Genomic DNA, 26,397 nt, shown 5'->3' on the forward strand with positions numbered 1-26,397 from the left:
AAGAAGATGACAATGTTCTGTGAACATGCAAGTCATTTACAGATTACTGGTGTAAATTTAATTAAACGTGAACTTGGGGAACGGGCAGGTAGCTATGGCAGCAAGGATTTTCATTTTAAAGCCTTTCATTCCAGTTTCATTCTCCTTCAGATTCAGTTGTAAGGGAAATTTTCTGGGTCAATGAGAAGCAATTTTTCTCTGTGCTGCAGGAAATATGTGATGTTCCCTATTAACATTATTTAGTGAAAGCCAATATTTACATTGGAGAAAAACCAATAAGCTAATTCTATTTTGGTCAAGTGAACCTGGATGGTAAAGTATTTGGTTGAACATAAACACAAAAATTTGCAACTAATATTTGAGATAAGCCCTTGAGTTTTCTTCTTTATAGAAAGGTCAGAAAATAGCAATTCATTAAGACAGGATCTTGCTCTATTTTTAGCATGCCATGAAGTACATGAAAAATTGCTTTTGTAAGAAGGCTGAATTCTGGTTCTAGGATTTGAAGTTGTCCATGTTGAAAAGTGGTTTTTCTTCAGGAAAACATTTTTAGGCCAAAATATAATGCTAAAATATAATGCTTTCATTATATTTTGGAATAACCGTTACATCAAAGGCTAATGTGTTGGCCAGCGCAGTAGCCTAGAATTCCTCACCTTACATGCGCCAGGTTCCCATATAGGCACCAGTTCATGTCCTGGCTGTTCCTGTGGCTACTTGGGGAGTGAACTAGTGAGTGGAAGATTTTTCTCTCTGTATCTCCTTCTCTCTGTAAGTCTGACTTTCCAATAAAAATAAATCATATTGATATTTGATTTTTTTATTGGAAAGTCAGACTTACATATATAAAGGCTAATGTGTGAAGTAGTGGAACTGTAACTATCAGGTTTGGGAAATAACCCAGACAAGTAGGAGAAAAGCATTATACACTTTTTATCTCCCTTTCTCCCAGTGTGCTTCCATCTATTGCTTCTGGCCTTGAGCTGGCACTGTTTGATCACAAGTCCAGAGGGTTCCAGAAAAGGAGGGGGATTCTTTTGGAAATAAAGGGGAAGCCTCTTTGTAGGTACTGGAGTCTACACACTTTAAGAGTACTATTTATTGTTATTTTTATTAAAGATTTATTTATATACTTGAAAGGCAGAGTTACATACACAGAAAGAATAGAGACAGAGAACGAGAGAGAGAGAAAGAGAAAGAGAATGAAAATCTTCCATATGCTGGTTTACTCCCCAAGTTCCCCGAATGTCCACAGAGCTGAGGCTGACATGGTCTGAAGCTTCGCATTAGGCGCTTCCTCCAGATTACCCAGGTGTTTTAGGGTCCCAAGGACTTGTACCATTTTCCACTGCTTTCGCAGTATATTAACAGGGAACTGGATACAAGTACAGCAACTGGGATGATGGTGCCATAGACAGGGTTACTCATGGTGCCACAGCACCAGCCCCTAAACCTATGTTATCTAAGTACAAGCAAAAATCTAAAATTTTTCTCCAAGTCCTGCACACATACATGCAAACATACTAATGTGTCTCAGGCCATCAATTACAGTACTACTGAACCATTCTTTTAATAATAATGACAATGTTTTGCATTTATAATTAATTTCTATTAAAAATAGATTTCATGTATTCCATAGGTAAACATACAATATAATATATATAGTATAATATTATATATATAATATTATATATATATAATATGTATATAGTTCATTGTGAATGGTATTTTCAGCTGTGGAGGTTTTTTTTTCCATGGCTCTTATTCTATCCTAGCCTGTTAGGTTTATGGTGAAAAATAAGTTGTCAGTATAATTGGAGATCCTTTGAAGGTGATGTGGTGTTTCTCTTGTGCATATTTTAGGATCTTTGCTCTTTACTTTTGAAAGTTTTAACGTAATGTATGGTGATGACCTTTTCTGACCTTGTCTATTGTGGCTTTGTACTTTCTGTACTTAAGATACCTGTATAGTTCTCCAAATTAGGCCCGAGTTATACTGCCATTTGACTGAATGAATCTTCTTGTACATTTTCTGGTTCCACACTCACGAACTTCTAAAAGACATGTGGTAAATCATTTCATATTATCCCATCTAGCTCACACACTATTTTAAGTTTAAGAAAAAAATAATTCAACAAGGACAACGACCACCACTCTGTGCTTGAGTGCACAGCACGTCTCCATGGTGACGCCCAGGTTGGATGTAGTAGATCTCCTCTCCTTTCATCAGTGGAGAGGGCATGGTGGGCATGATCTCTCAGCCGTTTGAGCCTGTCATATAGTAAAGGAGAGGAGCCGTGTTCCCAGAGCCAGCTGTCTATTGCTACTCTATTCTGGCAGCTCCATTCTGGGAACCTGTGATAGAGCAAGGAAAGGAAGACAGTTCTCAGTCCCAAGTAGCTCCGTGCTTCCTAAAAACCCTATGGCAAGATCAAAGTCAGTGGAGACTACAGCTTTATTCTTCTATAAAAAATCCCCTAGTCTAGTGCATACACGCTTCAATAACCTCTACTAGCCTTATTAAGAGGATGCCTCTTCTCTGCTACTTACTGGGCAAGCTTTTGGCTCTCCACAGGTTTAGGTGAGCACTGTCCCTTGCTAGTGGTCAAGCCTGACTCAAAGTGTGGTCTACAAGGTTCTCCTTGGATAATATTGGTGACATGGGCTGGTGCACACCTCTTTTTTTTTTTTTAATTTATTTATTTATTGGAAAGTCAGATATACAGAGAGGAGGAGAGACAGAGAGGAAGATCTTCCGTCCAATGGTTCACTCCCCAAGTGAGCGCAATGCCCGGTGCTGTGCCCATGCAAAGCCAGGAGCCAGGAACTTCTTCCAGGTATCCCACATGGGTGCAGGGTCCAAAGGCTTTGGGCTGTCCTTGACTGCTTTTCCCAGGCCACAAGCAGGGAGCTGGATGGGAAGTGGAGCTGCCGGGATTAGAACAGGCTCCCATATGGGATCCCGGGGCGTTCAAGGTGAGGACTTTAGCTGCTAGGCCATGCTGCCGGGCCCGCACACTTCTTTATATCTCAGTCTAAGATGGCTGTGACAGTCACAGATGGTGTTCCCACTTGTTGCTGCCTGCATGTGCACAATTCATGCTGCTCCATAATATCTCTCTTCTTTCTATGGCTTTCCCAGTTCAAACTTCTCCCCAACTCTCCCATGGGAATGTACTTCCGTTTTATTTCTGTTACCTTCCTCTGATCAAAATTAGCATGTCTTTTGCTCTGTTTAGCCATCTTGGATCCTGTAATACAATATCATTGAAACATATAAGAGAAGCTATTTAAATTTTCAGAGTGGTCTCTTCACTTTTTTTTTATCATATATTATCATTGGCAGGAATATACTTTTTTTAATTCATTAATAAGTTTAAAATTTACTAAATACAATGTTGGTCCAAACACTTGTTTATTTGATTTAATTCAGTGTGTCATTTAAACTTCCCAGTAACTCCATTGCAGGGAAGATTAGGTGTACCCATAAATGTTAAGTAACTTGGCCAAATTTTCAGAAGAAAGCCTGTTATCCAGAACTATACTTTCAGTCATTACCATATACTGATAAGTATTTTTCATGAGAGCCACTCATCTGGATCTCACAACAAACTTGTTTTTAGCACATTATTATTTAATCAGAGCATGCAAGAGAGTGAAAACTACAAGTTTTAGGTAATATGAGTTTCAATAATTTGAAATTTAATAATACTTTCAGTCAATTATTTGTCACTGTATTGTGGCCCTTTTCCTTTTTTCTCTTTTAATGGGCACAAATATTGTGCATATTTTGTGGGCACAAGATAATGTTTCAATACATGCATACATTGAATAATTATGAAATCATCACTGTAAACATTTACTATTTGGAATAAAATTTATTTAAATATTTTTGAAATAAACAGTACATTATTGGGTCTGGCGCGATGGCTCAATGGCTATATTCTCAACTTGTAGGTGCTGGTATCCCATATGGATGCTGATTTGTGTCCTGGTTGCTGCACTTTCTATCCAGCTCCCTGCTTGTGGCCTGGGAAAGCAGTGCAGGATGGCCCAATACCTTAGGACCCTGCTTCCATGCAGAAGACCTGGAAAAATCTCCTAGCTTGGCTTTACATGGGCTCAACTCTGGTTTTTGTGGCCATTTGCGGGAGTGAACCAAAAGATGGAAGATCTTTCTCTCTGTTTCCCTCTCTTTGTAAATCTTCCTAGCCAATAAAAATAACTAAATCTTTAAAAAAATTAAATACATTACTCTTAATTATATGTACCTTAGTGTGAGACAGAGTAAGATTTATTCCCTCCAGCTAACTGTAACCTTGAACCTGTTCATCAGCTTCTCCACAGTCCTTTTTTCTTTCACATTTCCAACCTCTGGTAATTTTGTTTTACTCCCAACCTTTTGTAAGATCAACTCTTTTAAATCTTAAATGTGTGATGATCATGAGGTATTATGCTTTTCCTTTTGGATTCAGCATGTCTTTGAGGTGTAAAAATATTAGGATATAATTTCTTTGGTGTTCATTTTCTTTGGAAGCCAAAACAAGCTCTTTAGCACATCATATTTTCCAAAAGAAAGATGTTAAGACTTAGTTGTGGGATACCTTTTTAGGTTCCAAATCTGAAACTGGTGTTAAACCAAGAAAATAAGTTTTACTTTATTATCAGGAGCAAGTGACTTCATACTCAGAACTTCAGTCTCCATGATGGTTCTGTCATTTATTTGCAGGATGGACAGATGACTCAATTTGCAACTGTTAAATGAATGAATTAGAAATAGAACTAATTCAGTACTTTCGCTGTACAATATTTCCAGGGTAGAATGGATTTGTTTGCTTTTTTATTCTTTTAAATATTCATTTTTTAATTTTGAAGGTCAGACAGAGAATATTTTATATGCTAGCTCACTCCCCAAATGGCTGCAGTGGCCACCACTGCACCAGACTAGAGCCGTCATGTCTCTCACATGGGTAACAGGTTCCAAACACTTGGACCATCTTCTGCTGCTTTTACCAGGCTGCTATCAGGGACCATGATTGGACATGCAGCAGATGGGACATGAACAGATACCTACATGAGATGCCATTTCTCAGAGGCCAGTGGCTTTCCCACTATACCACAACACCACCACAGACTTAGATTTTTTTTAAAAAAAAAATTTAAGCCATGAGAAAATGTAAGATACATAAGATCTGGAAATTAATCTAAAAGCTTAAAAAGTGGCTAGGATAATTTCACTGGCCTTTTAGGGGAAAGCATATATTTTCTGAGAATTACAATGCAGTATTTTAACTATATATCATTGTTTGAATTTATACACATTGAAAGTTTAGTTACTAAAACCAATGTGAATGGTCTGTGGAGGGAGGAGTTCCTCTGACCTGGGAGATTGGTGAGGGATGTTATAATCTGTAGGAATATTGAGAATAGAAATTAGTGTCACTGAATGATGCCTGTGCAAATGCAACTGGTAGAATTAGATGAGGATCACTGTAAAGCTGACAAACAGCTTGTTAGAAACAAAGACAGGGGAAAAGAAAGAGAACAGCATTGTTTCAGGACACATAATATAAAATAGTATATTACCTTGAATAACATGAGTAAGCTTAGCACATGCATACACAGGAAGGTTGACATTACAGTCCCACATTTAGAAGAACAAAAAACTCAGGATTTCTGTACAGTGAAACATGGTAACATGGCTCTCATTGTCTTGTTTTCACCATCTGAATGATTACCAGGTGTCTGCTCCAGTACGTAAAAGTAGGACTGCTTTACCCAGAAATTGGTTGTAGTTGTCTCCGTCAGAACTCTACATGGAAATGAAAATACATAGGTTGTTTTCTGCATTTTTGCATTTTCAAATGGGTGATTTTGATCTATAAATACTTAACAGGATTGGGAAATATGTGTAGTGAATTGACTGCCTCCTGACAGCAAATTTTCAGGTGACTTACTTGTTGCTGAAGCATCACATATAACTGAGTTTTGTTGCTTCCCAAATTCCAGCCACCACATCCTAAGATGCTCCTTGGCTTTGGAATTCAAAGCTGAACCACTGCACAGATGTCTTGCTTTTTATACACCATGTTTAAGAAATGATGGCAGTCACCTGGTAAATTTCTTTTTATTGGAAGGTTGAAATTTTGATGCAAAAAATATAAGTTTATTGATTTATTGTTCAGTTTACTGCTTAGTGATAATGTCCCTGACAATTCCTACTGCATAATTTTGGAACAAAAATAAGAAGAATTGCTCAGGAAACAATTGATGGGGTTCAGTGATGAACAAACATCATTTATGAGGGAGTAGGGAGCTGCTTACTCAAAAAAGCATGTCCTGTTCCTGCTAGCAATCAAAGAAGTGGTCAAGAAAAAAAATAGGATAAGGAATAAAAAAAATAACCATCAACATTGTTTAAAAATTGTGTAGCTTTTGGTCACTAAATTAGATGTCTCTGCCCGCAGAACTACTTGTTCTTTTCTGCAAGACTAGAAATGTCCATCTTAACATTTTTTTTCTTTTTTGTTTCCTTCAGGGGTCATGGTATACTGAACAGGCACTCAATCAAGAGAAATATGGGGGAAGCAGAAAACTGTACAATTTTGAGGTCACATAGGGAGAGAAAAGATTGAGGTGAATTCAGTTTTTGTTCCGTTAATCCTGGTATTGAGAATGTCCTTGAAAATATTTTTGTTGCTACAAAGCCAAAAGATAGCAAAATAAAGGAAGACTGGGATGTCATTATGTTAGAAAACAAATCAATATAGTTTAATTAAACTTTGACAGAATCTATAGTTATGTCAAATAAACAGAAATACATGTTGGGTACTTGAGCTCATTTCTATTATTTGTCTACTAAGGACAGGTTTTTAGTGACTGAGCACAGTTTAGCTTTTTCCTCCTTTACACATGCTGATTTAAATATTTTCAAAAGAGACAGCTAGCTTATCCAAACAGTGTCTTAAAATGTGTTGTTGCCTTTAAAATTGTAGAGAAATTCATGATATGAATTATCAGGCCTTATAAATTTATGACTTTTCTCACAACTGTGACTCAGACAGCAATGACGGTTTTTTAATGTATGGTTCATAGATTTATTTATAAGGAGATATTGCCGATGATGCTGATTGGCAGACATGGCCTCTAACTTATTATTTAACTTATTGATTTCTTGAGATGGAGAAGGAGAGAGAGAACCCAACAGCTGTTTCACTTCCCAGATGTTCACAATGGCCAGCACTGCTACTCCTCATGCAGTTAGTTACTTGCTTTGCTTCAAAACTTTCTGCCAGTAGTCTTCAGTTGGTGTTGTTCTTTTGCTTCCAGGTTCACATTGAGACAGAATGAAAACAGATTCACTAAGTCAAGTTCCCCTTTCCTCCGACAATTGACATTTATTTCCCAAACTAACTGTAAACTTCTCTATCTGCAAAGAATATCCAGAACCTAATGGAAAAAGACCTTCTGATATTCGTTTCAAACTGTATAAATGCCCCAAATAACTCAATGTAACTGTTATATGGCCTTCCTGGCGATGACAGTAGTGAACAGCACCAGCATTGTAAACACATATGCAAAAAATACAGTAAAGCCCATGTTGTTAACTGAAGTGTTGAGTGCTAAGAGGAATGAGCCAGAATTCTAGAACAAGTACTGAATGAAGTGCTACCATGCCTAAAAGGGAGCATCTTGCTTCCCAAACCTGTAAAAACACCTATTTAGAACCCATCAAGGAGGCCACCACAAGAACCCTTTTTAAATATTCTGTTTTCCTTGAATTCAAGCAAATTGAAATATTTCAGTAAACATTGGGTTTCATGACCTCTTGCCAGTTTCTGTTTGAAAGAGAAACAAAGAATCTCAAGTCAGTAACAGCATTGCCAAGGGTTTTGCTTGCAATTGTCCTTTTCCTCTGTTCTAGCTAGGACCAGTGTTTCTGGACCAAGCACATTAGTTTTATCCATCAGCCTTAAAAAGTTTCTATTTCTCTGAGATAAGAATCTTTAAATGGGTTTTTCTTAGGTGAGTTTTGGGCCTGAGGTTTGACCAACAGCTGACCTTAGTGCCTTTCCTCTAAGGAACTGGAGGTACATGTGAAGTTACATTCCTGACACATCCCTTCTGCTGGCTCAGGAGAGGTGCTTGGAAATAAGTAGCAGTATAATACATACCTTAACTCTAATACCCTGTTAAACAAATATTGGTTTTCAAACAAGTGATATACTTAGTGTATATTTTTCATCACCTGGTGAAAAAGGCCTGTAGTACCCAGAACTGTATAAAAGTTTTCTTCTTCTCATGGATATAATGGAATTTCTTTTTATAAAAAAAGACTTATTTTGATTTTTTTTGGAAAGGCAGATTTCCAAAGAGGATGAGAGACAGAGAAAGATCTGTGCACTGGTTCACTCCCCAAGTGGCCACAATTTCTGGAACTGGAGCAAGCTGAAGCCAGGCACTTCTTCTGGGTCTCCCATGTGAGTGCAGGGTCCCAAGGCTTTGGACCATCCTCCACTGCTTTCCCAAGCCACAAGCAGGGAGCTGGATGGGAGGTGAAGCAGCCAGGGCAGGGACCAGTGCCCATATGGGATCTCAGAGCATGCAAGGCAAGGATTTAGCCACTAGGCTATTGCACCAGATCTGATATAATGGAGTTTCAAAAAAAAATATGGAAAGTGGAATTGAATGATAAGTTAATTGTGGTACAAACTGAAATCAATGTGTAGTGTTTTTAAAAATGATTTAAGGAATCAAGATGATGGAATAGGGTAAGAACCCATTTAAATAGATGAAGAATCATTATCCAGGGTGTAGCAGAGAGTGCAGATTCCAGGAAATAGAAGAGGACACTTAGAGAGCAGAGGGGTACCTGGAGACTCGTGGACACAGGGAAACAGCAGAGATAATGGTGTGGTGTTGCAGTGACCAGATACCTCAGCAGTGGTCATCAAGTGGTGATCTGAGATTCACCAGTAGCCAGGTGGGAAGGGGAGTTCACTGGGAGCTCAGGAGGTGAACCCAGGCAAAAAACTGCCTGTCCTGCTCATTTGTTTGACCCAAGTGGAAGCAGAAAGAACAGCAGAACAAGCAGACAGTGCAGAGAAGGGTGGATTTCACAGCCCAGATGCCCAGCATTGCTACATTGAATGCCATTTTGTACAGTGTGGCAAAGACTGTGGGATTAGAGGGACAAAAGTAAGCTACACATGTGCTAAACTAGGAGAAAATTCATTTTCAGCCCACTGCACTGTATTTGTCTCAGGGAAAATAGTACTGACTTTGGGATTCTATGGGTCCCACCCAAGATAGATCCAGGTGGCTCTGAGATCTACTTACTGACCAGCAGGTTCTGACATGATCAGCACCATTAAGAACCCAGATTAGGACGCCTGATGTCTCCCTAATCCTGGGAACTGCTTGACCTGGAAGTGGGAGAAAGTTTGTATAGGCAGTGGTGTTGCCATAGCATGGGATCACAGGAGGCTGGGGAATGGTGAGCGAAGAGCCAGGAGCTGGGGTAACAGAGACTGTGGTGGAAGCCTAACACAACAGCCCAGACCTGAAAATTGCTACAGGGAGTGGCACAAGTGACTGCAAAGAATTGGGTACCAAACACAGTAAGATTGAACTATAGATCTGTGAGTAACAGCTTATAAACCTGCCTTAAGGAGAAGAATCTGCTACCAAAATAGTAATGGCCAAGAGCAAAATAAGAGACAGAGACACAATAAATATTACTGAACACTCCCCTGCAAAGGAGCAAAAGCCCTTGCCAACCTCAGAGTTAAATGAGGAATAGACTGATTAAATGGAGGATAAAGAACTCAAAATATTTGTTATAAGGCTTCTTAACAATGAGAAACATATACAGGAGTTGAAGGAATTTAAGTATTACGTCACAGGAAATAGCAACACTGAAACAAATACAAGCGGAATTATTAGAATTGAAGAATGCAGTAGAGCAAATTGAAAATTCAGTGGGAAGCCTTAACAATAGAATGAACGAGATAAAAGAAAGAATCTCAAATTTGGAAGATATTTCCTGTTACAATGGTGAAATAATCTAAAAGATGGGAGAAGAACTGAATAAACAAGAAAAGTGCTCAACAAATAATGGACACTTTTTTTTTAATTCAGTTATATATTTTTAAATTTCATTGGAAAGTCAAGATATACAGAGAGGAGGAGAGACAGAGAGGAAGATCTTCCGTCCAATGATTCACTCCCCAAGTGAGCTCAATGGATGATGAGCGCAATGGCCGATGCTATGCCGATCCAAAGCCAGGATCCAGGAACTTCTTCCGGGTATCCCACACAGGTGCAGGGTCCCAAGGCTTTGGGCCGTCCTCCACTGCTTTTCCCAGGCCACAAGCAGGGAGCTGGATGGGAAGTGGAGCTGCTGGGATTAGAACCGGTGCCCATCTGGGATCCCGGGGCGTTCAAGGCAAGGATTTTAGCTACTAGGCCACGCCGCCAGGCCCATAATGGAGGCTTTTAAAAGGCCACATATAAGAACTATGGGAGTTCCAAAAGGTACAGAAACAGAAGCTGGGTTTAAAAATGTATTTAATGAAATAAAAGAAAACTTATTTATTCTGTAGAAAGAATTGGAGAACAAGTTACAGGATGGGCACAGAGCTCCAAATAGGGTTGACCAAAAGTGATTTTCATCACTACACATGATAATCGAGCTCTCTTCACTTGAACATAAGGAAAAGATCCTGAAATATACACATGAGAAAAATTAACATTTAGTGGCGCCCCAATCACACTGACAGCTGTCCTCTCATGGGAAACTGTTCAGGCCAGAAGGGAATGGAGTGATATATTCCAGATTTTTAAAGGGAAAAAAATTTCAGCCCAGAATAATGTATCCAGCAAAACTCTGCTTTGTCTTTGAAAGTGAAATAAAATTTTACCACAGGAAAGAAACACTCAAAGAATACACCTCTTCCAGACTTGTCCTACAAGTGATAGTTAAAGATATTCTCTTGGCAGAGAAAAGGAATAACACCTGCCAAAACCATAGACAAATGTGGAGAACATTCCAGTAAAATGGTAACAGAAAACTATATCAAAGCATGAATAGCTCATTGCTAAAATGACAGAACGAAATTATCACCTATTCATATTAACCCTAATGTAAATGGCCCAAATTAATCATTCATGCATCATACATTAGTTAACTGGATCAAACAGCAAAACCTATCTATCTTTTGCTTACAGAAGGCATATCTCACTAACAAAGTTCAGCATAAACTGTATCTCATGGACTTCAATGCTTTTGTTTTCACTTTCATTTTCTGAAAACAGTTTTTTTCCTTATATTTAATTTTGTACTGACTCACAAGTCATATAGTGGCACGGTTTTGTTCAAGAAGTTTCTTCATTTTTTATTTCTTCAGTGACACATTAATCATCTCAGTAGCATGTTATTAAAACTCATGTCATTGTAAATTTCTATTTTTTCCTGTTATTGATTTTGTTTTGTGACTTTTCATTTAAAGGGATGTACAGTGACTGTTTAATAAAGACTGTCATATCTAGATGTGGTGATACAATGCAGTATGCATCTCTGCTTCCAGATCAAAAGTGGATTTCCAATGAAACTGTAAAATATATTTTTATAATGAGATGTGGACTCTCTTCCATTGTTCATGCCCAAAATATCAGGATACACTTAAATAACAGAATGATGGGCTTACGATTGTTTATGAAGAACTGTACTATTATAGCAATATAGGGAAAATCAGTGACTGGGAATGGGATTTGGTGAGGGTGTATGGGAAATCCCTGAGTCTATGGATGTGTGTCGTGAAATAATAATAAAAGAAAATGAATATTTATTTTGCCAGAGTATTTGGGAACGTACTCTCACAAAAACAAAACAAAACAAAAAGAAGCTTTGCCATTTTAAACAAAAGTAGTAAAATCAGCCAACAAACCACTTTGTAGATAAAGCAATAAATCTAATTAATTTTTGTGTTGGAAACGTTGTCACTTTTTCACTACCAAAAAAATGGTAAGCCACAGATTTTGGAGGAGGAAAATGGGAAACAAACAAAAGAATCATGTAAAGTATCCAGCAAAAAAAGGCAGAGCAGACAACTATGTGAAGAGGTGTGAAAGAGATTGTGTACAGAAAGTACGACGAGACCCTGGGAAGTTTAACACTAATTCTTAGTGACTAAAGTGTCAATTAGCCATTCATCATCTGAAAAACTTTTTTCTCATTCTTTCATTCAATGAATACTTATACTATGTTTACCAGTTCCTTTGTTTCCAACACTGCAGTGAGCAATAGTGATACAGAGCTGGTGATTGGCAAGTCCTTTGGGATTGTGAACTGTCCTCATGGAAATGCTGCACTGAGGAGAAACTGAAAGTGAAGGTGACTTGCTAGTTTTATTCAGGATGTGAGGAATAGCATGTAGGAAAAGAAATCTCTGACTGAGAAACAAAATCTAGATTGAGTGGATAGTACGCAACGAGACAGTTTTGCTTAATCAAAGGAGAAGCTGGGCGCAGGCTTTGGCCTAGGAACTAGTGAGGCATCTTTGCTGCACATCAGAATGCTTGGCTTAGATTCTCACCTGTGAAATCTGACTTCCTTCCAAGGCAGACTGTGGAAAGCAGGAAGTGATAGTTCAAGTAATTGGGTTTTTGCCGCTTCCATGGGAGATCTGGATTGAGTTGCTGTCTCCTGGGGTTCAGCTCCAAACTCAGCGCAGGGATACCGAATGCATTTGAGATGTCTCTGCACATCCCTTTCACAGGTAAATTAATCAATCCAGCCTCCTGCTAATGTGTCTGAGACAGTAGATGATGGCCCAGGTAGTTGGGTACCTGCCACCTACGTGGGAGACCTGGATAGATTTCCTGCATCCAGGGCTTCAGCCAGAATAGCTTACACTTTTTTTTTTTCGGCATTTGGGCAGTGGGCTAGTGGCTGGAAGATGTCTCTCTGTCTTGCTAATAAAACAAACAAAATATACACTAAGGGATAGAAAACTACATGACATTAGAAAATGCACAGACCCAGCGTGGTAGCCTCGTGACTAAAGTCCTACCCTTGCATGCACTGGGATCCATAGGGTCACCGGTTCATATCCCAGCAATTGCACTTTCTATCCAGCTCCCTGCTTGTGATCTGGAAAAGTAGTAAAGGATGGCCCAAAACCTTGAGACCCTATATTCTTGTGTGAGACACAAAAGAGGCTCGTGGCTCCTGGCTTTGGATTAGCTCAGCTCCATCCATTGCAGCCACTTGGGGAGTGAACCAACATCTGGAAGAGCTTTCTTTCTGTCTCCCCTCCTGTCTGTAAATCTAACTTTCCAATAAAAAAAAATCATACAATGAAAACTCACCAAGCAATTTCATTGTTAAATGAAAAGAGATCTTAGACAATGTGTTATGATTTGGTCACGGAGGAACTTCTACATGCTTATAAGTTTAAAGGTTGGTATGGTTTGTTATAACTAAGTACTTGTTTCACAGTCAATTTATGCTTTGCATTCATGTATTCGGTACTGACTAATGACCAATTTAAATTAGCCATGAAGAAACCCAAAATGTGTGTGTGGGGGGGGTCAGATAAGTGATATAGGGATTAAAATCACCCCCTGGGACATCTAACATCCTATGTTGGAAAACCTGATTTGAGTGCTAATTCCACCATTTCTGATCCAATTTTCTGCTAATGCACATTCTGGGAAGTGAGATGATGGTTCACGTGCTTTGGTCCTGACCATTTATGTGAGACACCTGGTGGAGTTCTAGATTCCTCGCCTTAGCCTGGCTCAGCTCTGTCTGTCGTAGGCATTTGAGGAGTAAATCAACGAATGAAAAAATTCAGTCTACCTCTTTTTCTGTCTGATTTTCAAATAAAATGAAAATAAATGAATAATGATAATAATCCAAAAGGAGTAGAAGATGTTAAGCTTGGTAGTATCTGGGTTCAGTTTCCAGCTCTCCATCCTGACTCCAGCTCTCTGCCAATGTGCATCCTGTTGTGATGGCTCAAGCTGTGCCTTCTCTTTGTATCTGTATTCCATAGAGTTCAGTCTTTGACTTCCAATAGTTCTATTTATGGTCTTTTTATTTTATGATAACATCAAAGTCATACACACTAATATATTGCACTTTGATTTTTTTCTCTTTCTTATGTTAATTGTATATATTGTAAGATTTTCTTGTGACCCCAGGAGGCAATGAACTACAGCTCCCAGTTTGCCTTGTGATCATAACTGAGAGGGAGAGAGAGGTGGCTGGGACAGAGAGACAGAGAGAGAGAGAAATTTCTGCCCATTGGTTTATTCCCTCAAGGCCACAACAATTGAGGCAGAATCAGGTTGAGACCAGGAGACAGAACTCCATCTTATTTCCCATATGGATGGTAGGGAACCAAGAACTTGGAATCATATACTGCTTCTCAGACATGTTAGCAGGAAGTTGATTATTATTAGAAGTGGGACTCCATCCCAGAATTTCTGATACCATATGCAGGTGTCCCAGCAGTGTTTTAACCCACTGCTCCATGATGTCTAACACTGAAATGAATTTTGACTTAATAGTACATTTTTTATTTGCATTGAGTTTATTGGAATATTAGACCATGAAAAATTCAAACAGCATCTATAATTTATTTAGAGACATTTAAGCAATGTGAAGAATAAAGAGTTATAACAATTCCTACTTCTTAAAATTTACTTAAAATTCATCTTGTAATATATAAATCCCTTTATTTTTAATTTTAATTTTAAGTATTTTTTAAGAAATAGAAAGAGATTTTATCCAATGGTTCATTCCTTGAATTCCTGTAAGAGCTATTTATTTATTTATTTGAAAGGAAGCTCTACAGAGAGGAAGAGAGAGGCAGAAACAGAAACATCTTCCATTCACTTTTCACCTCTGTATTGCTGAGGAAAATATTCCACTATTTATTAGGTTTGTTTAAATACATTGCTACATGATTTGTTTTTTATCATTTTTAGGCTTGGCATACACCCTTAATTCTGTTAAATAATTCATAGTTCTTTTAATTAGGTTTGATGCCTGTTAAATTAAAAATATTTTGTAAAGAGGAGTTTATTATTGACACAATAGAAGCTTCGTAGAGGGATGGATTAGTTTGTTTTTAAAGGCATATTCACCAGGATGAAAGAGCTGGCTAGAATTGGAATTTGTGCATTCAACCATGCCAGTGAGCTCATGATCTAGAGAGAATGATGGTGGTGACAGGAGAAGTCGTGAGGTCCAGTAAGACATAGCAGATGGTGTCCCAGCAGGTGGGCAGGCCATGGTGACACATAGTCTGGAAGCAGGTAATCTCCAGGCAAATAAACAAGAGATATCTGACTACAAATAGTGAGTATATAGGGTTGAACTTGGAACTAAGGCCTGAAATTCAGGTACCGGGAAAGCTGCGTAGACACAACGGTCCATTTTGGAGTGAGTAATAGCTAATACACTCTTGTTTGAGTCAGCAAGTCAGTGACAACTATTAACACCCTCTGATTTGAAGCTTGTGTGAATCAGAAGGATTCTGCAGGAGTTAGCCACTAGGTCTTCATAGATGTTCTCGCTGATATCCTTTATTATAGACTCACTTAAGAACGTTTTGAATATTGAAAAACCATCCTTTATCACTAATTATGCACTTTAAAAATCTGCAATGTTAGCATCCTTGTCTTTTCTCCTATTTCTGATACAGCTTTTCATAACCTTCAGATGAAATGGAATCTCCCACAGCTGGAAACGCTCACATGAGGTCCAGGTTAAGTAAAAGTTACAATATGGACATATTGTTGTCTTATGCTTGTTGGGTTTTTTCCTTAGGAGGAGGGCAGTACAAAATGAAAGGATTATGAAGTAGGTGGTGGTCTTTGGCTGAGGCTCACTTGTAATAGAAAGTGATACAGAAGTTGCTGGAATTAATTTTTCTACAGTTACATAAATGTTAATTGCCTCATTTTCTGGCATTCATTATTTGGATTATGAGACCTAATTACATTTTTTAAAATGCATTTTTAATTTTAAATTGACACAGTAATTATATGTATTTATGCAGTACTAGGTGGCATCTCAATCCATGTGTACAGTATGTATCTGATCCTGTATCAGATCAGAATTAAATGGCATATTTACCATTTCAGACATTAGTCATTGCTTTGACTTTGAGAGATTTGAAATGCACTCTACTAGCTGCTTTGAAATATTCAATCAATTGCTGTCAGCCATAGTTACCACCCTGAACTATAGAATAGAACATCAGAAGTAATTCCTCCAATGCAAATGCACACGTATACCCTCCCTTTAACCATCCCTCTCACTGGTCTCACTATGTAGCTGGGGAGTACTCAAACCAGGGCCCCCACTCCTTAGGACTAAGGAAATACTGTGCATTGATTCTTTTGCCTGAATCTTAAACTTTTTTAGAAAAAAAGATTTATTTATTTTTATGGAAAATCAGCTATATGGAGAGGAGGAGAGACAGAGAGGAAGATTTTGTATCCATTGATTCACTCCCCAAGTGGCTGCAATGGCTGGAGCCAGGAACCAATCCAAAACCAGGAGCCAGGAACCAATCCAAAACCAGGAGCCAGGAGCCAGGAGCCTCTTATAGGTCTTCCACGAAGGTGCAGGGTCCACAAGCTTTCATCTGTACTGCTTTCCCAGGCTACAAGCAGCGAGCTTGTAGAAAGCTTGGGAAACAGGGCTGCCAGAATTAGAACCAACTCCCATATGGGATCCCGGGCGTGCAAGGTGAGGTCTTTAGCTGCTAGACTACTGCAATGAGCCTATGAAACTTAAACTTTCACATCCATCTGCTGTTTCACTATCCACAGGGCTGCAATGACTACGGCCAAAGCTGGGAGCCGGAAATTTCTGGCTTCAAATCTTCCTTGTGTTTGCTAGGTCCAAAGCACTTGGGTCATCCTCTGCTGCTTTCCCAGGCACATTAGCAGGCAACTGAATCATAAGTAGAACAACTGGGGCTCTAACTAGCACACATATGGGATGCAGGCATTGTAAATGGTAGCATAGTGCCAACCCCTAAAAGTAATTCTTCTGCCTGACAATGTACATTTATTCTGAAGCACATTTTGCCTCCGAAAATTTGCTGACCCTTTCACCCAAGAAAGATACAATGTTGCTAATGTTCATTATTATCCTTGGCATTTAAAATGTTGTGATTTAAGGTATTTAACTATTAATATAGCATAGTTAGATATGGATTTCAAGGAGAGAAAAATATGTCATACTTCAAAATATGAAGTATCTAGGACTAATGGTTACATAGAGCTGGAATTTGTAACTCCCTTCTGCTACCAATTCCTTATCCCCTCTACTATCAAGCACACAGTTCAGCTGGTTATGGTTCTTTGCCTACTTGACTAACGTAACAGGCTGTTCCTAAAGCGTCTCTAGCTTTAGTAATCCTCTTTGATTTGGATGATTGTGCTTTCCTATTGACTGAAGTCACAGAAAGTGGTAGGTTAACTATACTGTCTTATTCTGTTTTCTGTTGCTAATAACACAATGCCAAAGACTTGATAAATTAGAAATAAGTTTACTTTGGGTCATAATTCTTATCCAAGGTCATGGGTTGTATCTACTGATGATTATTTTGCTGATAGAATCCCAAGTCGGTATGAGGTAAGACATGGGAATGCTCTTATGTGCTGATCTTTGCTCCTAATCTTAGAAAATATAGTTATGGAGGTTCCATCCTAATGACTTTTCTAAAAATGCAAACAACCTTCCTAAGGCCACATCTCTACACACCACAGTCCAATTAAATTTTCTTCTTTTAATTCATCACAATGTGAATTAAACTCCAACATGTGTTTTGGAGGGAACAAACAATATTAAACTCTAGAAGATGTTTCAAGAGATCTCCTTTGCTCCAGACATTTTTCGTTGCCTCTGGCATGGTGGACAGCCCGATTTTTCCCTGGTAGTAAAGATCAATAATCCCAGTAACATAGTATGTTCACTTTAAAAAAAAAGATTTATTAATTTTTATTGGAAAAGCAGATTTATAGAGAGAAGGAGAGACAGTGAGAAAGGTCTTCTGTCTGCTGGTTCACTCCCCAAGTGACAGCAATGGCTGGAGCTGAGCTGATCCAAAGCCAGGAGCCAGTAGATTCTTCTGGGTTTACCGTGTGGGTGCAGGATCTCAAGGTTTTGGGCCGTCCTCTACTGCTTTTCCAGATCACAAGCAGGGAGCTGGATGGGAAATGGAACAGTCAGGACACAAACTGTTTTCCATATGGGATCTTGGCATTTGTGAGGTGAGGATTTATCTACCAGGTTATTGTGCTGGACTGTTTCTTCACTTCTTTTTCTGTTGATTGAGAAGGTTGGGGAGTACAAAGTGGTGATAATTTTAATTCCTAGTTCAATAAAAACAGTCATTAGGTTTCCTAGTGAAAGTATTCCTACTTTGGAAGTGAATAGTTATCAACCACCAAAATGTACGATTGCAGGACAAAAGACATTTTTTTTTGGTAGATCGCCAAAGGTGTTAGGAAATTATGTCACTCCCATGTTGAGCATATTCAGATTTACATTTAGAGCAAACACAGCCTCCTGGAGGATTATGCCAGAATCCTCAGGGTTCTTACACCTTTTTTGTACTGCAATTGAGTCTTCAAATGCTGTGAAGTATTCTGCTATAGTATTTACTTCAGGATAATGAACTATAAGCCCAGTGAGTCAAAATTTATGTGCTTCAGTTACTCTAGAGTGAGCTTTTGATAGAAAACAATACGATGTTGATAAAGCATTCTAAAATCAATGGAGTGGCTTCAGCAGACACATTGTTTGCAGGGTCTTCAGAGGAAGTGTCTATTTCAGTAGTTGCAAAGTGTCATCTCTTCTATGATGGGAGTAGTCATGCCACTAAATACCTTGGCTTATCAACCAGGAGAGTAGTGGCATATCTGAACTCAGTGTTGGTTGCTTATACTCGAATGTTGGGAAATAGCTGGAGCTAGGCTGTTTTTTGAGAATGGAAGCCACTGTTGCTGAGTTTATGTATAATTATTTTCTGTGTCACCATAGTCACTATTCATGAACCCTCACAAGCTAAGACAAGAGTCATTTGGGAAAAATACAAGAGTTCGTATAGAAAACCTCAGCCTAGCCTCTTGATTATTGAAGTTCCTTTCTGCTGAGGTAAGATAAGCATTGTTATGAAAAGCAAATATTTTAACTTGTCTGTTAATTGAAGTCTATCTGTGTGTGTCTTCTTCAAATATCTTTGTCACTAATTTTCCAATTATGGTACTTCCTGGTTGATAACCATTCAAACTGTTGACCTTAGTCTGTGAGTCCATGTAGTTCTGTCAATCTGGCTATTTATCCTTTCAAGTAAAGTGAACATCTGTCTTCACTGCTCAAAATTAACACCATATGTGAGGGTGTCTGCTATCCTTTAGAGATATACTAGAAGGGAGCTGTAGTGCCATAACTCACTATGTCTGGTGATAACTGTCTTTTTGTGTTACTGTCTGAAAACCAAGCTCAGATTTCTTAGTTAGTTGGTTCTAGGGAATTTGCTTTAGGCTATTTTGATTCCCTAGTGGGGAGACAGTAATACAGGCATGGAGCTAATAGCATTTTGATCGCTTCCTTATATAAATTACTTATGCCTCCAGGGTTTGCTTGAGCTTTTTGCAGATACTGCTTCCTTTTGATATTGGACTGCTTCAATGCAGGTTCAGCATAGGACTTGTCGGCTTAGACAGCGACTGGTTTTTCAATAGGCAGCACAGATCTCATGGTAACCTGGTGATCCATCATTAGATATTCAGTTTCTGTTAAAGTCCAGTAACAGGCCAAAGGCTGTTTCTGAATAATTAAGTAGTAATCTACAGAGGATGCTGGAATTTTGTTCCAAACCCCTCAAAGTGTATACTGTGATTCCACTAAAGAGGCCTGACAGTGACTACAAATAGCACCTCTGTCACAGGCACTTCAAGCACCATTGACTTTGGCGAATTATGTGTCCCAAATGGCCGGGCAGTTTGCATAGCAGCCTGTACTTGTAACAGAGGCTTTTATTATTAAAGGCTGCACTCAAACTGGACATTTTTGTGGTCCTTCATTGAAACAGGAAAAATATCTCCTCCAAGTGAAGAATATTTTGCTTCCAACATGCCAACAGGCTCCTTAGAAATTATGCTTCTTTTTGGATTACTAGAAGTGGCCAAATACAGCAATTTACCCTTTATTTTAGAATGTGTACCCCATTCTGTTAGATCCTAAGCTGTTTTTGGATGTGGAGATGCTATAAAGGCCAAATATGTGAGTTAAATGAAAATTGAGGTTGGAATCATCACCCATACATCCTACAAGTCTTTGGTGGTGGTATATCCTCTGTCATTACTTCAGGCATTGCTGTAGGAATACAGTTTATATTTTGGCTTAAACTTTTTTTGGGGATAAGAGAGCGAAGATGGCCGACATAGGAGGAAGGCTGTGAGGGAGCGTCTAGTGAGAGAGGGATAGAACGCTACAGAAGCAGCAAAGAGGAACAGCAGGGAACCGCAGGGAGAGGTCCGTGAAGCTCCCTGGGACAGTGTGGAGCCAAAAAGATCCACACAACTCGGAAGAACAATGAGAACGGAGCAGGGCAAAGGCAGAGAAACCGACATCCCACTCCAGACCTGCTGAGTCACTTTTGAAAACGGCCTGACGGGAGACGCGGCCAGCTCGGAGGCGGGGAGATCAGGGGGATCGTCACCGGCGGGAGGCCTTCGGCAGCGGTGGAGGCAGACTGCAGCGGCCGGACGTTTGGTGAGCTGGGGGTTGACGTGGCAGCCTCCGCATTTCTTGCCCCCTGCTGAGGCTCCAGCCTCAGAACGCGGAGCAGACGGCCGAAACTGTTGGGTCTGTGTGGAACTACGCACAGTGGTGTTGTGTTGGTGGCTGAGGGGGCCCCGGGAAGGCGCATCGGATGTTCCTGCGCTGAGGGGACCAGTGCGGCTCGGTGCGCAGAGGTAGCTGGCGAGGGTCTGGAGTCCCCCACATCCTGCCTGGTGAGTGCTTGAAACCACCAGGACTCTGAACGCCGCACCGAGCGGGCTGGGCGCCCCGCCTGCAGCAGCAGCACCTCCGTAGCGCAGGTGTCAGGTGTCAGGAGAACTCCTGCACCAAACTGACACGGTGCGAACCTGCCGCCGTGAAGTCATTATAACAGGGCGCCTGGGCCACTCCTCCGCTAAGGGCCTGTGTGGGGGAGCCACACGGGAGCAGGGGCTCTGATCACCCACACACCACGAGTGGTGGATTCACTGCATAAGAGCCACGCCTGGAAAGTGCCTCACCCACAGTCCCGTGTGTGGGAGACGCACCAGGTGGGCTCTGAAAAACCCTGCAGTCCCTGACACGGAGAACGCAGGGAGAAAGCACATAAAACCTTCTACGCCCTGCGGATTCCCGTGAAGGGAGCACACCCAGAGAGCGCCTCCATCCCGCCACGCCCTGGGGTGTCACACCTGTAGAAGAGGTGCCCAGAGTGTGCCTGGAATCCACTGGGCCCCCAAGGTGGTGCTCTACAGCCCCGGGCCCTGAGAACGCACCAACGGTGCCTTGAAAATTACCACGCCCGGCAACACCACGCCTACAGGCTCCAATCTCTACAGGAAAGCACCTGACAGCCCCTCAACACACGGGTCCATTTGCCTCACCAGAATACACCAACGCAATGGGAAAAACCACCAGAAAGAGTTGTGCTCCAGATGAAAGAGCCAGCACCCCACCAAACAAGGGCCAAAAGCCATTATCAATATCGACGATACGAGATGAAGACATGGAAGTGTTACCAACAAAGGAATTGATGAAAATAATGCTAAAATCTCTCAGAGACGTGGACACAAAGCTGGAAGACCTCCAGAACCGCATAATCACCGAAATACAACAAATCAAAACCAAACTGGATGCCCAAGATAATAAGATTGAAAGCCTCATCAACAGAATAAATGCGGCAGAGGAAAGGATCTCTGAAACAGAAGACACACAAAATGAAAGTGCCCAGCGAATTAAACAGCTGGAGACAAACCTCAGCAAAACTAATAAAATGATGCAAGAGATGAAGGATTACCTTAGAAAATTGAATATTCGGATCATCGGCCTCCCCGAGGGAGTAGAAAGAGAATCTGGGATGCAAGCAGTGCTCGATGAAATTATACAGGAAAACTTCCAAAACACTTGGAACACGAATCCACCCCGCATACAGGATGGACAGAGAACTCCCAACAGACATGATCCAAAGAGATCTTCACCCAGACACACGGTGCTCAAGTTCTACTCCAATGAAGACAAAGAAGGAATCCTGAGACAAGTACGAAGTAGAGAAAAGATCACATACAGGGGAAAACCCATCAGAATCACTGCTGACTTCTCCGAAGAGACCCTACAAGCAAGGAGAGAATGGACAAAGATCTTCCAAGTCCTGAAACAAAACAACTGTCAACCAAAAATAATCTACCCAGCAAAGATCTCATTTGTATATGAGAACGAAATCAGATACTTCAATAGCAAAGAAAAACTAGAAGAATATGTCTACACAAAACCAGCTCTGCAAAGTCTCCTTAGAAATGCGCTAGTCCCGGACAAAAAGGAGGCAAATCACAAACAAAGTTGGCAAATAAGAAGGTCTCCAAACTAAAGGCCGCACCAACAAGACAATTACATAGGCAACAACACACACACAACACAATCACATGGCAGGGCAAAATTGCAACCTCTCAATTTTAACTCTCAACACAAATGGTCTAAATTCACCAATCAAAAGACAGAGATTAATAGAATGGATCATCAAACAAGACCCAACCATCTGTTGCCTACAAGAAACGCATCTAACCAGAAAGGATGCAAAGAAACTGAAAGTGAAGGGATGGAAAAAGATATTTCACGCCAATAGACGAGAAAAAAAAGCTGGGGTAGCTATCCTAATTTCAGACGAGATAGATTTCATTCTAACTAACATCAAAAGAGACAGGGAAGGCCATTTTATACTGGTGAAAGGAATGATCCATCAAGAAGCAATCACCATCATTAATGTTTATGCACCGAATCTTAATGCACCTACTTACGTAAAGCAATTACTTACAGACTTAAGGGAAGACATAGACACCCGCACAATTCTTGTAGGCGATCTCAACACACCTCTAACAACAATGGACCGGTCTACGAAACAAAAACTCAACAAAGAAACAACAGAGCTCACACAAACAATAGAACAACTGGACTTAGTAGACATATATAGAACTTTTTATCCTAAGGCCACAGACTATACCTTCTTCTCAGCGGTGCATGGCACCTTCTCCAGAATCGACCACATGATAGGACATAAAGCGAATCTAAACAACTTCCAAAACATTAGTATCATACCATGTACCCTCTCAGACCACCATGGGATAAAACTGGAAATCAACAACTCAAAACTCCCCAGGAAGTATAGGCACTCTTGGAAATTGAACAATATGCTATTAAACGAACAATGGGTCAGAGAAGAAATTAAAGATGAGATCAAAAAATTTATGGAAACCAATGAAAACTCTGATACAACATTCCAAAACTTGTGGGACACCGCCAAAGCAGTGCTACGAGGTAGATTCATCGCAATCGGAGCCCATGTCAAGGCCCAAGAAAGACGCCAAATACAGGAACTAACCTCACACCTCCAGGATCTGGAAAAACAGCAGCAGAAGAGTCCCACACACAATAGGAAACAAGAAATCATCAAAACAAGGGAGGAGATAAACCAAATAGAAATCAAAAAAACTATACATAAAATCAACAAATCAAAAAGTTGGTTTTTTGAGAAAATAAACAAAATAGACACTCCACTGGCCCGATTGACCAAAAAAAAACAAGAGAAAGTGAGAATCAATAGCATTAAAGATGAAAAAGGCAACATAACAACAGACACTGCAATCATTAAGAAAATAATTAGAAATTACTACAAAGAACTGTACTCCCACAAATTTGAGGACCACCAAGAAATAGAAAAGTTCTTGGACTCCCACCACTTACCAAAACTCAGTCCGGAGGCAACTGCAGAATTAAATAAACCCATAACCGAGGTAGAGATTGAAACAGTCATCAAAGATCTCCCAACGAAAAAAAGCCCAGGCCCAGACGGCTTCACTACAGAATTCTACAAAACATTCTGAACAGAACTAACCCCAATCCTCTACAAGCTCTTCAAAACAATAGAGGAGGAAGCAACCCTCCCAAACTCATTCTATGAAGCTAACATCACCTTAATCCCAAAACCGGACAGAGAACCATCAGAGAAGGAAAACTACAGACCTATTTCTCTGATGAACATTGATGCTAAAATTCTCAACAAAATCCTAGCCAATAGAATTCAAAAAATCATCAGACAGATCATTCATCCGGATCAAGTAGGATTCATCCCTGGAATGCAGGGATGGTTCAACATTCGGAAATCCATAAATGTTATAAACCACATCCAAAAACTGCAAAACAAGAACCACATAATAGTTTCAATAGATGCAGAAAAAGCTTTCGACAAAATCCAACACCTCTTCATGCTAAAAACTCTAGCCAAAGTAGGCATAGATGGGAAAATCCACAACATAATCAAAGCAATTTATGAAAAACCCAATGCCAGTATCATACTGAATGGAGAAAAGCTAGAACCCTTCCCACTGCGATCTGGAACAAGACAAGGGTGCCCGCTATCACCACTGCTATTCAACATAGTCCTAGAGGTACTTGCAGAGGCCATAAGACAAGAAAAAGAAATCAAAGGCATACGTATAGGAAACGAAGAAGTCAAGCTTTCACTATATGCAGATGACATAATCCTGTACATAGAAAAACCAGGAGACTCAATACAGAAACTGCTAGAACTTATACGAGAGTTTGGCAGAGTGGCGGGGTACAAAATTAACGAACGAAAATCAACAGCCATAGTGTACGCAAATAACACCAAGATGGAAGAAGATCTAACCAACAGGATACCATTCAAAATAGCAGAGAGAAGTATGAAGTATTTGGGAATAAATTTAACCAAAAGCGTAGGAGACCTATTCGAAGAAAACTACAAACTATTTAAAAAGGAAATTGAACAAAACCTCAAAAGATGGAATAACATCCCGTGCTCCTGGATAGGCAAAATCAATATCATTAAAATGTCTATACTACCACAAGCAATATACATTTTCAACGCAATTCCAATCAAATTGCCCAAAACATTCTTCACGGAACTGGATACAATGATTCAAGAGTTCATCTGGAAACACAAAAAACCACGAATAGCTAGAACCATCCTGAAAAATAAGAAGTTAGCAGGGGGAATCACAATCCCGGACCTCTGGACATACTATAGAGCAGTGGTTATCAAAACAGCCTGGTACTGGCACAAAGACAGAAAGGAAGATCAATGGAATAGAATAGAAGCACCAAAAGGGAACCCACACAAATACAGCCAATTAATCTTTGACAAAAAGACCAATGACAACTCAAGCAAGTGGGAAGGCCTCTTTAGTAAATGTTGTTGGGACAACTGGCTGATAGCCTGTAGAAACAAAAAGATAGACCCACATCTATCACCATACACTAAGATCCAATCTACATGGATAAAAGACCTAAACCTACATCCAGAAACCTTCAAACTCTTGCAGGAAAATGTAGGAAATACCCTGCAAGACCTAGGAGTAGGTTCCGACTTTCTAAGAAGGACACCAAAAGCAATAGCAGTTGAGAACAGAATAAACAAATGGGACCTCATCAAACTAAGAAGCTTCTGTACAGCAAGGGAAACAATCAACAAAGTAAAAAAGCAACCCACAGAGTGGGAGAAGATCTTTGCACACGATATAGGCGATAGGGGGCTAATTTCCAGGATATACAAAGAACTTCAAAACAACCAAAAAACCAAAACAAACAAACCACTCAAGAAATGGGCACGGGAAATGGGCAAACATTTCACAAAGGAACAAGTCCAAATGGCAAACAAACATATGAAAAAATGTTCCAGCTCCCTAGCAATAAGGGAAATCCAAATTAAAACATCGATGAGGTACCACCTAACACCAGTAAGATTGGCCCACATAAACAAGAACACCAACGACGCTTGCTGGCGAGGATGCGGGGAAAAGGGAACCCTACTCCACTGCTGGTGGAGCTGCAAATTGGTACAGCCTTTATGGAAATCAGTCTGGAGAACACTCAAACAACTCAAAATCTGCATACCATATGACCCAGCAATAGCACTCCTAGGAATATATCCAAAACACCTGTTTTACGACAAACCAACATGCATCCCTATGTTCATTGCAGCACAATCAGTAATTGCAAAAACATGGAAGCAACCGAAATGCCCATCAGCAGAAGATTGGATAAGAAAG

The 26,397-nt window shown here is 39.9% G+C and overlaps 1 protein-coding gene across 1 annotated transcript in view; it reads left to right on the forward strand.

Moving 5' to 3' along the window:
- Window positions 1–26,397, forward strand: part of PKIB (cAMP-dependent protein kinase inhibitor beta) — a 119,081-nt gene that overhangs the window by 15,530 nt on the left and 77,154 nt on the right. The gene's annotated exons all lie outside the window — the stretch shown is intronic.

The sequence above is a fragment of the Ochotona curzoniae genome, unplaced genomic scaffold (assembly GCF_017591425.1).
Source record: "Ochotona curzoniae isolate NIBS_2020 unplaced genomic scaffold, NIBS_Ocur_1.0 scaffold_3890, whole genome shotgun sequence".
Lineage (NCBI taxonomy): Eukaryota > Metazoa > Chordata > Mammalia > Lagomorpha > Ochotonidae > Ochotona > Ochotona curzoniae.